Raw genomic sequence first — 15,363 nt, 5'->3', positions numbered from 1 at the left:
TGTTTTCACTTTCACCAGGCCTGACCCTGTGGTGCCAGCATGATATTCTCACTGGTGACTGTCTACCTGTGAAAAGCAGAGGAACCAGAAACAAGGTGGGCAACCATAGAGCGTGAATGTTTTGCCATTGTGTGGTCTTTGTAGAAGTTTAGACCATACTTGTATGGATATACTTTTGTGATTCAGACAGACAACCAACCCTTGAGATGGTTAATTCAAATGAAAGGGGAGAACCCAAAACCTCTGAGATGATCAATCTGCCTGCAAGGGTTTGATTTCACCATTGACCACTGAGCAGGATGTCACCACCAAAATTCTGATGGTCTCTCTAGGATGTTTTTACCTGACTAGAGGTAGAGATTCATCCAGGAGTGGATTAAATCCTCCTGTCGCTTAGTCAGGTGGGGGGCGAGTTTTAGGGAGAATTCTCCAGAATGTCTAATTTCCCTTACCTACTGAGTCCCTCAGCAGCTTTGCTAGATTTCTAGGATTTTTTTTTTCACCTGGGAAGAGTGTGAGTCTTTTTTCCCCACTCATTTTCTTGTGTTCATAGAGTGTGGAGCCTCACCTACTCCATAGGCATCATCTTTTTACTGAGTGTTACTAAGCACCTTCAGTGCAGTGACACAGGATTGTCTTTTTGACTTCCTGATTCCATTTTCTGTGACTGACTACTGTCTCCCAGAACATGTAAAGTTGCCATTAACTTTATTAGTCTCTTTTAAAACTCACAGATCCAGTACAAACGATCTTAAATAGAGTTCTGGAAAAGGTTAATACTTATCCCTTTTTGTCTTTTTCTCTTGGAGCATTATTTTGCTCCCTTTTCATTAAGACTTGGCTGGTGGCAGTGGTAACTACCCTATTTTTCCTACCGCGGTTATCTTAAATTAAATAGCCTTGGTATTGCTTTAGGCTATCTTGGAAGCCTCGAACTTAAACCCGCTAGACCATATATGTTTTTATACGGCTCCAGCTGGGTTCCTTCACCATTTCTTTTTGTACAAGTCTTTCTTGTGTTTCACTCTGCGTGCCAAACCAGGTTTGGTTCCTTTGTTCGCCGTCCTTTCGCGGGCTTCTGCACAGAAGCCCTCCTTAGGCGCCTGTATGTCAGGGGGGGCAGGATGTGAAGAAGGGGTTTAGGACTCCCTGCACAGGGTCTCCTTGGAGACCCATGTCACACTCTGATCTGATTGGCTGTGGTGACTGTCCTGGCGGGACAGCCACCCTGCTGTGTGATTGACAACCAGGCTATGTGAATGGGGAAAAATTGCATAGAAAGCAAGTCTCTGGGGCTGGAAAGGCGGAGTCGCCACTGGAACGAGAGAACCAATGAGGAGCTGACAGTAGAGGACCCCTACCACGACTGAACAATCTTCATACTCCAACGACAGGGAGGATCTGCAAGGAATCTTCTCCCCTTGAGCTGGTGGGAACAACCCGTTTACCAAACTGCTCTCCAGGCCTCCCTTCTCTGGTCGGATTTGCTGTACAGAGCTACAGTGAACCAGATAGCCAGGAGGAGCGGACCCTGCTTTCGTTTTAAGGACCACACCTTTCATTTGTTGCTTTGCTCTGCTGCTGGTTTCTTCCCTGGGCAGTGCAGGACCATCCAGTCTTCCTACTTTGTGTCAGTCTGACAGTCGCTTCAGGAACCGTGAGCTTGCAGGACCTGGCAGGAACGTTCGCCTCAGCTACAGCCTTCTTCTCCATTTAAGGTACTGTTCAAATCCGGTTGCTCGTTTCGTTCAGCCGCGGCGAAAATGTGTGAAACCTTTTGCCAATCCAAGGGCTTCTCCTTCTCCATTCTTTAAGCTAACTTTTCCGCCGACCAAATTCGTCTTGAACTCTTGGCAAAGACTTAACCACAAACTACCCTGAACTGTGTGATCTTGAGCAAAGACTTTGGTCCATTGACTTTGGGCCAGGCCCCTTTAATTTGATTTCCTCACTGTAGTTCCTTTTTCTAGATTACCCTGCTTACTTACTTCGTGGTGCAGCTACATTTTTTTCTATCTTTGTCTTTCCCTCCCTTTTAAATTGCAGCAGTGCCATTTTGCTCACACTTCATTTTGAGCCTAACTTGTCCAGAATCTATTGGGTGTACTGGAGTGTATTAAGAGTGTGATTTTTGAACTGCTTTACTTTAGTGAAATGTTTTTAAACTGATGTGTAAATAAATGTATATTCTTTTACTCAGAAACCTTGAGTCAGTATTTGTTTGAATCATGGTAATTGCTGTCCTTTGTGTAACTATTGATACTGCTCACTTACTCTTGAGAAAAGTCTGGCTGCTCAGCCATCGCTACCACTTTACTGTTTAGTACAGGCTTGTACCAAAGGTGAATTTGTACTTTCACTTGTGGTCCTAATTATGTGTGGTGTTCCCAAAGGGTACTGCATATAATTCTGCCTAACAGTACCCAGAGTTGAGAGGCTTCTTAATGTTTACAAAAATGTGGGAGTGCACAGCCGCCATACTTTCTCGGTTCCGTGAGGACTGATCTGGACAACCTGGAGGTCTTTTTCTTCCAGATGTATGTCATTATCGTCCTAGTCAGACTTTTAAAGTAGGAGGCTGGGATTTTAACTGGTAGTGCCTGAAACAGATACATGACACGAGGTAGAACCGTAATTTTTACTGCTGTGATCCGGCCCCACCATGATGTGGATAAGGGGTTCAGCTCTCTACATCTCGTTTGATTTGCTCTAATTGAGGGGGGTAGCTTTCTTCATATTAATTTCTCTATTCTGTCGGTCAGTGTTATCCCCAGGTGTCTGACCCCTTTATTTGCCACCTTCAGCTGTAGTGCTGGGGCCTGCCGTTGTATGGAGTCTCTGTTGCCTGCCAATATGAGTATTTCAGAATGTTGTCCGTTAATTTTTAACCCTGAGAGCGCTCCATACATTTCTATGTCCTGTAAGAGTATCGGCAGGGACTGCTCTGGGTCCCCTAATATCACTAGCATGCCACACGCATATGCTGCTATTTTATGGGAGTGGCCTGCCATTTCTATGCCTTTTATCGATGGAGTTTCCCATATCCGTGCCAGTAGGGGTTCCAGGAATATTGCATATAGAAGTGGGGAGAGGGGGCCGCCCTGTTTGGTCCTTCTCTCAATCCGAACTCTTTCAGATAAGCCTCCATTCACTGCTATATGGAAACTAGGGGAGTTGTAGTTGGCCTAAATCATACTTATGAAGGTGTCTCCTATGCCCATTTTTCTCAGAATGCAGAAGAGGAGTGTCCACTCGATGCGGTCAAACGCCTTTTCCGCCTAGAGTGCTAGTAGTATGGTCAGTGTGCGTGTGATCCCTATTTTTTCTACCGGGTGGATTATTCTCCTAGTATTATCATGGGTCTGCCTGTTTGGGATGAATCCTGACTGGTCCTGGTGGATCAACTTCGGGAGGACATGTGATAATCTATTGGCTAACATTTTTGTATATAGTTTAGCATCCAGGTTGATTAATGCTATCGGCGGTATGACCTTGATAATGCCGGATTCTTCCCCTGTTTGTGGAAGACCAGCAGTTTTGCCTCATTCATGGACTGGGTTATATTTCCTTTTTCTTTGAATGTGTTAAAGAGCTCTGCAAGGATTGGAGATAGGCGATCTCTATACGTCTTATAGAAAAGTGCAGTGTAACTGACCGGGCCTGGAGCTTTATTCACCGGGAGTTCTCTAGTGGATTTTTTAACCTCCTCCTCTGAAATCGCTCCATCCAGGTACTTTTTCTCGTCATCCGAGATTGCTGGAAGATGGGTATTGTAGAGGTACTTTTCCTGGTCTACTTCGTTAGGGTGGTCGGAGGAGTATAGGTTTTGGTAAAATTGTTTAAAAATATCCCCTATGTCTGCTGATTGGGTCTTCATCTGCCCATTGTTATCTACAAGGCTTTCTACTTTCTGTTTTGCCTGTTTTCTTTAAGATGCCTGGCCAGCATTCTATCTGCTTTATTCGCCTTCACATAATACCAGTGTGTCATATGTAGCAGGTTACTCTCTGCCCTTGTGGATGGCTTCTAACTGACCATGGACATGTCTTAGGGCTTTCTTTAGTTTAGTGGACTGTGTTTGGACCAATTCCCTTTGGATCGCTGCCACTTTCTCCTCTAACTCTGCTTCACGTAGGCGGTTTTGTTTATCCCTCTTAGCTTTTAGGGCAATGAGGTGTCCCCATGTCACCGCCTTAAAGGCCTCCCTGGGGGTTTCTGGGAGATTTCTGGGAGATTATTGCTGGGAGATTATTGCTGGCAAAATATTCTATTATTTATTTTGATTGATTCCCCCATCATCAGGTCTTGAATAATCTGTTGCAGGAATTTCCATCTCCATAGTCCGCTCTGTCGACGGGATAACGAGATGTCCGCCCAGAGGGGGGAATGGTCGGGGGGTGAAATCTGTCCTATCTCTGTGTGTATGACCTTCCTCAGTAGTCCCATCGAGACCCAGATATAATCTATTCTAGACATGTTGTTATGGACATGTGAAAAATGTGTGTATCCGCTTTGTTGTCCATTGATACCCCTCCATACATCTACTAGCGCTTGATTTTCCATTTTTGCTCGAAGGGTTTGGATGTAGTTCCCTGTCCTTGTGATCTGGCTCCTGATCTGTCCAGTGTGGGGTCCCATGCAATTTTAAAATCCACCCCCTATACCACCTCTCCCGTGGCAAACCTTTCCAGTTTATATAGGACGCCCCTAATGAAGCCGTCTTGTCCCGAGTTTGGGGCATATATTACCGTTAGAGTCAGGGGGTATCCCTCGATGTGGGTGTTCACAAAGAGATATCTCCCATGTTTATCCATGTTTATACACCTGCGTGTTGTGGATTTGCTGGTTAAAGGAGTTGTGAAATGCTATCAGGACCCCCTCAATTTTCTCCTGTTCATTTGCTTGGATGATTTGGTTATATCCTTTCAAGCGCACCTTCCCTTTATACTTACTCTTTATATGAGTTTCTTGGAGGATTATAACTTCAAATTTCCCTCTTTGGAGGAACTCTCCACTTTCTTTCTTTTGACCGAGGAGTTCAGCCCCCGGACATTGTACCATTGTACGTTAATATTTTCAGCCCCATTCTTTCATGGATTGCGTGGACTCTGTTGTTTTTGACCAGTTCCTTATTTTTGGTATCTGTTCCCTTCCGGATTCCATCCCACTACCCCTTCTTCCTTCCCTAACTTCGCAACCCCCAACTTGCGTCCTCCTTCGCGGCCATCTCTGCCGGCCTGGTATCTGCGTCTGACCTTGCGGTTTGCTCGCCTTGTGTTCTCCCCTTTGTCTGTGCAGTCAGATCAGCTCCCCAGAGTTGTACTAGATTTGATTCTTGTCTTGTGTGTGTGACCTGCAGCGTAGATTGTTGTTGTCTTTCCATGGACTTTGACATGTGTGCTGCTCTCCACAGATCTGTTCGCTTTTGGGGAGAGATCGTCGGGGCTCGGTCTTATGATGGCCTATTCCTGGTGTAAGTGGAGTCCCCTTGCTCCCTTGTGTGGAGGTGGTCTCCTGTTTGGGTATCACTGCTGAGGGGGGTCGCTGTTATGGGTGGGTCGGTTGTGTCAGGCTTATCCCCAGCCCCCTGTGTGGGCTCACGTGGAGTCATGTTCATGTGCCACTTTCTCGAGCGGTTATGTGCCTGGGTGCCCGTGCATATGGCTGTTTCCTTCTTAGTTGCTGTTTCCTCGTGTCTGCAGTTCCTGTTTATTTTATTATGTCTGTTGGCTTGCCCTCCTACCTGGCTTTCTGGCTGTGGTCTGCAAGATTCCTTTCGCTTTAGTTCTGTTTTATTTTAATATCTTTTAGTGCCGGAGCAAGGGAGGGTAGTCCATTCTGCATCACCCAAGTGTTTTGTGTACCCCCGTGTGTGCTTCGCCCCCTGATTTATTCCGTTGTGCCTGATGGGTATCACTGCTGAGGGGGGTCTCTGTTGAGGGCGGGTCAGCCGTGTCTGGCTTGCCCCCAGCCCCCTGTGTGGGCACACATGGAGTAGTGGTCATGTGCCACTTCCTCGAGCGGTTATGTGCCTAGGCGCCCGTGCATATGGCTGGTTCCTTCTTTGTTGCTGTTTCCTCGTGTCTGAGGTTCCTGTTTATTTTAATATGTCTGTTGGCTTGCCCTCCTACCTGGCTTTCTGGCTGTGGTCTGCAAGATTCCTTTCGCTTTAGTTCTGTTTTTATTTTAATATCTTTTAGTGCCGGAGCAAGGGGGGGTAGTCCGTTCTGCGTCACCCAAGTGTTTTGTGTGCCCCCGTGTGTGCTTCACCCCCTGATTTATTCCGTTGTGCCTGATGGGTATCACTGCTGAGGGGGGTCTCTGTTGAGGGCGGGTCGGCCGTGTCTGGCTTGCCCCCGGGCCCCTGTGTGGGCATACGTGGAGTAGTGTTCATGTGCCGCCACTTCTAGCGGTTATGTGCCTGGGTGCCCGTGTATAAGGCCGCTTCCTTCTTAATTGCTGTTTCGCCCATGTCCGCAGTTCCTTTTTATTTATTATGCCTGTTTGCGTGCCCTTCTACTTGACTTTCTTTCTGTGGCACACGAGATTCCTCTCGTTTTAATACTGTTTTATTTCTTTTAGTGTCGGAGCATGGGGGGATAGTCAGTTCAGCGTCAGCCGGGTGTTTGGTGTACCGACTTGTGTGTTTCGCCCCCTGATTTGTGCCGTTGTGCCTGGTGGGTCTAGTGTGGAGAATCTACAGGCCGCATGTCCCGTTCTGCCCACTCGCCTGCGGTCCCCTTAGTTGCTGGTTTCGTGGTAGTGTGGTGGCTTGGGGTCTCCATGCGCTGTTAGGGCATTCCTTGACATATGGACTGCTTGTGCTCTTCCTATGCGCGGAGGTCCGGGTTCGTATGTGATTCCTCTCCTTCCGTTCTGTCTCATGGATGAGGGTCGGGGGTAGGCCGGGGAAGTCCGCACCCTCTGCCCTCGCTCTGTCTTCGGGCTCTATCTCTCTCGGTAGTGTCGCGCTACTGTTCCTTGACTGCCTCTAACCTGCTCCCGGTGCCGACCTCGGGAGGGGGTCCAGCCGATCCTGCAACTGCCTTACGTGGGACCTTTCGTAGAGGTCTCCCTATGAGGCACGGCTTTATGATTGTGTTCCTGCCGCAGACCCGACTTCTGGGGAACTTTCTGAGTCTCTCTCTCGCCGTTTGGGTGTTTCGGTGCTTGCTGCTCGCAGTTTGATACAAGCCGGGTGAGTAGGTTCTGTCCATGTGTGTCTCTAGTCTCTAGTGCTCCGTTTGTACTTACTCTGGCCTCCTTGTGGGATCTGACTGCCGCAGCAGGATATCCCACTGGTCCGAAGTGCTGGCTCGTTGTTTTACGGTCTCTCATAGTTGAACTCTGATGGGCTATTCTTTTACTCTCCCGCAGCTCAGCTTAGCGGTCGCCTTGATTCTCCACCGATTTCCCCTGCAACGGTGCGTTCTCCTGGGGCTATGAATCCGCTTTATTATCGTTATTTATTTGCGCGGCGGGGAAGGGGAGATGGAACCTCACTCACACACGTCTTCCCCTCACACCCGCCATCTTGGAGTCTACTACTACACTTTTCTGATGAGATTCTTGAACTCTTGTGGGTTAATTACAAAAAAGAGGTTGGTAGCACCCCCAGTAATAACCATAAATAATAAAACTATGGTAGATTGTGGTAGTCACATTTGTGCACAGTTCGGTAACACTTGTAGAAGGATGTAACAGTCAGGGATTGCATATTATTATAATAGTACCATTACTGGTCATATTCTATGCACATAATACACAATGTAGTCCCTTTAAAGCTTTTTCTGTGAAATGCTGCGTGAATGGGCGCATCTGAGATGCCATCCTTTTCACCCTTTCCATGGCCCAGTTTTTTGAAGGAAAGCTCCTCTTGTTTGTGCACAAAACAAATACATATTATTGGTCAGACTTACTCTGTCTCCATCAGCATATCCATGGATGACACCCCACACATCTACCTCTGCTTCCATGAATTTAAATATGCAGCACACTTTACAAGAAAGTGCAATATGTCTGCACAATACATGTCAAGTCCACTCAGCATCTTTCACTGTGTTGTCCATGGGCAGACCCCATAGCTACAATTACCATCAAGTGCCGGACAACAAATTCTTGCATAACATGAATGTCAAATAAATGCAATCTGGTATTTACATGTGAACCAGTGCAATGGAAGGGGTGAATTACAAGCAATTATTCAATGGGCAATGTGGGCAAATGAAAGGGATGGTGTGCCAGGTAAGGCAAGGGAAGTCAGTAAAGAGTGACGGGATAGTGCAAAATGGCAACAGAGGTATGACATTGTTTTGTAAGTAATCATAGGATGAACGGTCATCAAGCATATGGTACAATGGCAGAACACCATATGGTGTGGTGTATGTAAAATAGGGAAGATGAGACAGAGGTGTAAATGATTAAACTTGGTCATTAGATTGAATGGCTGTTGCAAAATATTTATCCTTGACTTGCACCAATGCAACTCCTTGTGGAACTGGCTCTACACCTTACTTTTTCTAACTGTTTTTATTGGAATTTTAAAGCATGAATAAAATTCAACAAAACATACAACCCAATCGACGGCAACACCCCACCCACCCAAATCCTGAACCACTAACTGAAGGCACAGTTACAATCAGTTCTATGGCAGGAGAAAGAAAGGTAGAAACAAAAGACACATCAGATTTAAGCCTCACTGACTGAGCAACCATCAGACCCTTCAGAATCATCACTAGCGGTTGACAATAAATATGCTACATATGAACCCCAAATGTCTTGCGGCTTGGAGGCCGGGTGTGCCATAGCTATTGAGTCCTTCTCTAGTTCATGGTAATATAAGACATCAGACCTCCACTGGCCATATATAGGAGGAGGGCCCCATCCCCACCTTATGGCCACTCTGGATGCTTCCCGTCCTTCTTCTGGACTCTTTCGAGGACCTCAGCGACTCTCTCTCACTCTCTATCCTCCCCTCTGGCCCAACTCACTCTGCAGGGCACATGGATGGATGTTCTGATCTCTACAGACCTTCCCCTTTCTATCTCTCTCACCACTCCTCTCTCCTGGAGTGATCACTTTCTCCTTTGCTCCCAGCTCACCCTCTCCACCATTCAGGTCAAGCCAACCCCAGCACTGCCACCTACCTTCTCGGTTATCCAACCCATGAAGTGTGTGTCAGCTGAGGCTTTCACCGCCACTTTCTCACTCCCTCCTCCCTCCTCCCCCTTTGGCTGACTCACACCCTGACACAGCCCTCTCCCTGCTTCATTCTGCTATCTCTGATATTCTTGATGTTCTAGCCCCTGTTATGAGGATCCGCTTGAAGCCCAAAGCCAAGGGCAACTGCTGGTATGACTCAGATCTCGCCACCTTTAAACACAAGTGCAGGGTGGCTGAGAGGAACTGGCGTGCTTCCGGTACATCCTCTGACAAACTGGCCTGCCACCTACTCCAAAGGCAATACCGGCTCGCTGTCCGCACCAAGAAGAGGGCCCACATCCAAGTCTGCGTCTCTGTGGCATCTAGCAATTCGGCCAAACTCTTTAAAATATGCAAGGAACTGGCCAATCCTGCTGCAGTCTCTACCTCTCCTGTCCCCTCCCAAGCCCTCTGCACAGCCCTGGCTTCTCATTTCATCTCTAAAACTCAGGACATCCTGTCCTCTCTCTCTTCCTCTCACCCTGTCCCCTCAACTCCCTACTCTTCCTCTGGCTCTTCTTCGGCCACCTCTCCTCCCTCCTTCTCTTCCTTTCCCCTGTTCTCCCCAGACAAGGTTTCTAGACATGTCTGATCTATGAAAGTCTTGTCAAAACAGATCTACCCCTGTTCCTCCAAAACCATCAAGGACCACATTGACACCCTGGCCCCTGCTCTGGCTGACTTCTGCAACCACTCCTTCACCACTGGGGTCTGCCCTTCCCGCCTGAAGCACTCCCTTGTGCACCCCCTTCTTAAGAAACCCTCTGCTGACCTATGCTGCCCAGCTAACCATTGCCAATCTCCATCACTCCTTTCCTGGGCAAACTCCTGGAAAAGCTGGCCCTCTCCCAGCTTACTCTTCACACTGAATCTGTTGGTTGTCTCCATGACCATCAGTCTGGCTTCAGAGCCGCCAGAAGCATGGAAATTGCTCTCCTGAACATCCGTGAAGACCTGCTCTCCAACCTTGATTTCAACACCCCCTGTGTCCTCATCTTACTTGATCTCTCTTCTGTCTTTGACATGGTCAACCATGCCATCCTGCTCAACCGTCTCCATGATAACCTGGGTATCACCGATCAGGCCTTGGCTTGGCTGACCTCTTTCCTCTCTGATCAACCCTCCCAGGTCCGAATTGGGTCCTTCCTTTCCTCTATCTCACTTTCTACCCGTGGTGTTCTCCAGGGGTCTAACCTCTCTCCCTGGCTGTTCAACCAATACCTGGCACTTCTTGCCCACTGCATTGCCGCCCTCTGCCCCAACTTTCAGGGCTATGCGGATGATACTCAACTCATTTTCAGGCTCCCCTCTACCACTTCTTCTCCATCTCTCACCTTTGACTGTTTGTCTGCTATCCAGGAGTGGTGTGTCGCCAATGATCTCTGACTTAATGCCAGTAAGACTGAGATACTCCTCATCGGCACACCAGTGCCGTGCTTTCCTGTCGCTCTCTGGCCGGCCTCTCTTGACACTCTTCCTGCTCCCACCTGTGAGGCTAAAAACCTTGGGGTCATCTTAGACTCCACACTCTTCTTCTATTCTCACATCGCTGACGTCTCTAAGAAATCACAATACCAGCTGCACCTCCTCAGCAGTATTCTTCCTTTCCTCTGCTTCCCCCAGAATCTCACTGTCTCCAGTGCTCTGGTTCTCTCTAGTCTGGACTACTGTAACAGCCTCTTTTTAAATCTGCCTGTTTCTACTCCCCACCCTCTGCAACTCATCCAGACCAGGACTGCAAGACTTGTCCTTGTCCTCAAGCCCAGGGATCGTATCTCTCCAGGACTGAAATCTCGGTATTGGCTCCCAGTGGCTGTGAGGATTAAGTTCAAGACCCTGTGCATTGTCCACAAGGCCTACTGGGGTCTGGGGCGTCAAAACCTTCAACTCTCTCTTCCTAAATATCTTCCTTGTTTGTTTGTTTGTTTGTTTATTTTATTTATATAGCGCACCAGACCTTGGAGTAAAAGGGCGCTTATAGGCAAGTTGCAGAAGGCACAGTATATATAGAATTAACAGTAATACAGTATGTGGAGGTAACATACAACATATACAGTCAGTGCAATTAGGGTAAACAATTGAGACATTTGAATAGTATGTACAGTATATACAGCATGCGTGGTCTTATTCAGGCTGAGGATTAGTTTATTGTTTGTCCAATAGCCAACCAATGACTAGCTTCCTGAACATATGGAATGAGGGGGCAGACTTGGTGCTTAGCGGTAGGGAGTTCCAAAGTTGACGAGCGAGGACCGAGGAGCTTGAGCCATCAGCTTTTTTGGAGGAGAATCTAGGCACCATGAGGCAGAGGGTGTTGGAAGTTCTGGTAATTCTGGTGTTAGCTTTCAGGGAGAGTTTGTTGGTAAGATAGGGGGGGCAAGGTGGTTAAGGGCTTTGTATGTGAGGCAAAGCGTTTTTAGGTCAATTTTTTGTTGAATGGAAAGCCATTTGCAGGAGATTCTGAGGGGGAAATGTGCTCTCTCCTAGGGATGTTTAATGCTGCTCGCAGCGCGTTGTTTTGGAGAACTTTGAGCTTATTAATTATAGCTTGGTTAGCCCCTAGGTAAAGGCTGTTATAGTAGTCAAGCTTAGATTGTATAAGCGCTCTCGCCAGTGTGAGGCAACTATTCATGGATAGAAAAGGTCTGCAAGCTCTAATTAGTTTCCCAGTGTTGGCGGTAGTAGAGGCAGTCATGTTGACTTGTTTTGAAAGGTTAGTGTTGGCGTCAAGATAAAAGCCTAAGGTTTGGACGTGTTTGGCAACGGGGATAGTGTTGCCATCAATGGTGATGTTGGAATATGTAGTTTATTAGGAGAGCCGACCAGGAGAAGTTCTGTCTTCTCATCATTCAGGCAGAGGCCGTGTGTGGCTGTCCATGCCTGAATGATGGAGAAAATTTCGTTAATCCTGGTGACGTCACCCAGGTAGTTGCCAGAGATGGTGAGGAGTACCTGGGTGTCGTCTGCATAATTAGTGTAGGTGACACCAAGATGGTCCAATTTGTCAAAGAGGGGTTTAGTAAAAATATTGTAGAGGGTAGGGGAGACACAAGATCCTTGTGGGACGCCACAGGGGATGGGGATGGGGTCTGCTAAAGCTGCCAGTGAAAAGACTCTCATAGTTCTATTGGCTAATAAAGATTGTATCTAGCTGACAGCTGAGGGTGAGAAATGGGCGGCAGATGAGAGGTGGTTGCATAGTATTTTATGATCTACAAGGCCGAACGCTGCTGAGAGGTCAAGAAGGAGTAGTATGGCTGCTTTTCCTTTGTCTTTGATGTCATCACTCTGAATTTTGAGGTCAACAAGGGCCGTTTCAGTTCCATGTTGAGGTCGAAAGACAGATTGACGTAGCCCTGGTAGTTGATTAGATTCTAGGTATTCCTGAATTTGTAAGTATGCCACTCTGTTGAGGACTTTTAGCAGGAAGGAGACCCTGGTGATCGCCCAGTAGTTTGTGGGAATGGCTGGGTCTAAGGATTGTTTTTTGAGGAGGGGGCGAACCCATGATTGTTTCAGATTGTCGGGTATAGAGTTGGTGGAGAAGGAAAGGTTTATGAGTTTGGAGATGAAGGGAGAGAGGTCTCTTGCAGCATCTTTGATGATCTGGGCAGGGCAACTATCCCCTTTGCAGTTTGAGGGTTTGAGAGATGATATGATCTTTTGGACTTCCGGTATGGTGACCTGTTTGAAAGTGAAGCCAGCGGCGGTATTGGAAAGGGTCGATGTGTTAGGGGTAGAGGAGTTGCTATTGGATAGTTGTAGTCGTTTAGCCTCAATTTTGGTTTGGAGGCCAGAGATTTTGTTGGCAAGGGCATTTTGGATGCCAGTGCACCAGGGTTTGTCTTTTACGCAAGTGTCTGTAGGTGGGTTAGGGTTTTCTAATTCCTTCAAGATGGTGAAGAGTTCTTTAGTAGAGGATCCTGCCTTATCAATTCTTACATTGTAGGCTTCCTTCTTAGTACGGATTATCTCTTTTTTGTAGTGGGAGGAGAAGGTCATCAGGTTTGTTTTGTTTTCGGTAGATGGGGTGGTTTTCCATAGGGTTTCCAGCTTGGCTTTCTGTTTTCTGAGTATTTTGAGTTCCGGTGTGAACCAAGAGTTGAGATGCGCTCTAGGTTTGCCTTTGCGTGACTTGAGAGGGGCCACAGCATCGATGGCGTTTGACAAGGCGTCATTGTATGTGCTCACAAGGAGGCTAAGGTCAGCAGAGGTGGGGAGCGAATTAAGGAGGGGGAGAACTAGTGGTGTGAGGGTGTCTGCTGTGATGTTACGCTTATTTCTGGTTTGACAGGCAGGTGCAAGCGGGGATTGTTTGGGATTGGGGTTGTTAATGCTGATGTCAAATGGTATAAGGAGATGGTCTGTCCATGCGAGAAGTTGGGGGTGTTTTGCAAATGATGTTGCAATTGTAGGCTGTGATCCAGTCAATGGTCTGCCTTTCTGATGTGTTGGTAGTGTGATGATTTGAGTATAGTTATGTTCTGCTAAGGCGTTGGTGATGGATGATGCGTGCGTGTCATTAGGGTCATTGTACCCGAGGTTGAAGTCTCCTGGAATGATGTTTTGTGAGGAAGGCTTGGAATTCTCGGCTATTAATGAGGTGATATCTTCCTCAAATGTGCCTGTGGGACCTGGGGGTCTGTATATAAGTTACATGTTAATAGAGCTCTTAGGGGTGGTTTGTATTTTGATAGAGAGGTGCTCACATGAGTCAAGTGGAGTGGAGGTGATAGATCTAAGATCAAGTGAGGATTTGAAGATCAATGCTACAACTCCTCCACGAGCATTAACTCTGTCCACTCTGTGGATGGAGTAGTTGTTAGGAACGGCAAGGGTTTGATAAGGTCCGGCTGCCTCGTGTCGCCATGTTTCAGTGATAGCAAGGAGGTCGAGATCTGCTGAGAGGATGATGTCGGCAATTTCAGTGGGGTGGGCGACAAGGGATCTGACATTGAGTAGTGTGCCTTTTAAGGGTGCAACATTCGTAGTGTTTGTATCTTTCTTGTTGGTTTCCTTAATTGTAGGTGTGGTGGGCGAGTTGCTGGGTGTGGAGTGGAGTCTGGAGGAGCCTAGTCTATTGTTGCGGGTGGGAAGGTCTGGGTTGGATGCTAGCTTGTAGACAGGTGGTGTGGGCGGGTTAGTGTTAATGGTGGTGTAGTCGTACTTGGGAGGGCTAAAAGTTTTAAGTAGTGTGTTATCTCGTGTAGGGCTAGCTTTGGTTGCAAGATGATTGTGGGTAGTAGGGGGGAAGGGTGGTTGGGTGGGCAGGAATGGAGTGGGACAAGGAATGGGGAAGTGTCTTGGGCAGCCCAGTTTTGCTAGTCCGTTGCTCAGTGATATGTAGCTGTTGGAGCTGCAAGGTGTGTTGTTGTTCAGGATACAAAAAGGGAACATTATGATAGTGAGCCAGGGGAGCATAGTTAGGAGTATGGGTAGGTTAATGGCTAGGTGCAAGCACGTGGGTGCTGTAAACAGTTCCAACCAGCTGCGACTTAGCGTTGCTGATATAATGCAGGGGAGTAGGCTAATTCAGATTGGGCTGAGGTAATGCAGAAAGGGCACATTCGACTTGGTTGTAGCAATGCTAGGAAGTGTGGAATCAACTTTGCTGATAAATGCATGCAATAGGCTAATAAATGCAGGGCTATGCAGATTCGAATTTGCTAATAAATGCAAGAAATAGGCTAGTAAATGTAGGGCTATGCAGATTCGGCTTTGCTGATAAATGCAAGAAATAGGCTAATAAATGCAGGGCTATGCAGGTTCTATTTTGTTAATAGAGGCAAAAGGGCAAATTCAACTTTGAGGCACTGTGGGAGCGTAAGTCAGCTTTTCGCATTAGATACAGACGAGCGCAACTTTGCTGATATGTGCATGAGTAAAGTCCACAACTTTGCGGGATCAGCTATGCTAATAGATGCCAAAAATGGGTGAGTTCAGCTTAAGACATGGATTTCGTACGTATCAATGATAAATAGGGGCCAGTTAAGTAAGTACATTGCAGGTTAGCGAGCATAGAGAGCACTGGGGCGTGAGATGGTAGACCGGAGTGCAAAAGGTGGTGAAGCTGCATAGTGTTGTTAGCCGTATGCATGGTATGACTCGTAGCTGTAATGGGCGTTTGGTTGTTTAGCCAGTATGCTGTTTATAGGTTCAATG

This window comes from Ambystoma mexicanum, chromosome 8, assembly GCF_040938575.1.
Source record: "Ambystoma mexicanum isolate Mex_15411 chromosome 8, UKY_AmexF1_1, whole genome shotgun sequence".
Taxonomy (NCBI): domain Eukaryota; kingdom Metazoa; phylum Chordata; class Amphibia; order Caudata; family Ambystomatidae; genus Ambystoma; species Ambystoma mexicanum.
The sequence above is the reverse complement of the archived record's forward strand: the minus strand, read 5'-3'. Positions refer to the sequence as shown.